The following is a 704-nucleotide window of genomic DNA, read 5'->3' as shown; positions in this document are numbered from 1 at the left end:
TGCCCATGACGTCATGGAGGCGCCGGAGGTTAAGTGAGGTATTTCTTGATTGCATAAAGCCAGACTGGTCTGGATGCACAAGCTTCGTGATTATCCCCAGGAGAGGAGTGGTCAGTAATTTGGCCAGCATCTTGGTCTCTGCGTTAATCAACGATATCGGCTTATAGGAATGATTCCAGAATATTTTCGGTATGCTAAAACCCAAAGATAGTAAGTTTACATATCTTTGTGTATGACTTGTACACCTATTATCTACACCCCTGTAGGTGTTTTAGGACTCAAATATAAGGGCCATCTGTAAATACCTGTGTTGTGTTAGCTTTGCGCAGTGGCAGTAATATAGCCAATGAGGTTTAACCGAGGCTTGATTATTGATTATTGAAAACTTTACCCAATACCCCGCTGTGGTGACTTGAAATATAGTCGCCATTGCAATTTTTGACAGTCTCTAAAGAGACTGACATTCACTCAATTAAAAAAAGTTGTAATCATGAGTATGTACACCGCAGATGGTTAAAATAATTAATAACATGCACATCACTGCATAAATGAAGGAGATAAAAGATACAAACCTTAGTAGATGGAAAAAGTTCACATAATGCAAGTGAATCCGGGATACCGCAAACGCTCGTAATAGAAGAAAAAGTGTTCCAGAAAGGAAAGGACTGAGGAAACATAAGAAGCGGGCTACATTACAGGTGAAA

The 704-nt window shown here is 39.8% G+C and overlaps 1 non-coding gene across 1 annotated transcript; it reads left to right on the top strand.

Annotated features, from left to right (window-relative positions):
- Positions 1 to 317: 317 nt before the first annotated feature.
- Positions 318 to 457, top strand: LOC146783753 (U4 spliceosomal RNA). Its single transcript, XR_014971157.1, has one exon. It is a non-coding gene; the product is annotated as a U4 spliceosomal RNA (small nuclear RNA).
- The last annotated feature ends 247 nt before the right edge of the window (positions 458 to 704 follow it).

Source organism: Triturus cristatus, chromosome 11, assembly GCF_964204655.1.
Source record: "Triturus cristatus chromosome 11, aTriCri1.1, whole genome shotgun sequence".
Lineage (NCBI taxonomy): Eukaryota > Metazoa > Chordata > Amphibia > Caudata > Salamandridae > Triturus > Triturus cristatus.
This window is presented reverse-complemented; position numbering and strand designations above follow the sequence as displayed.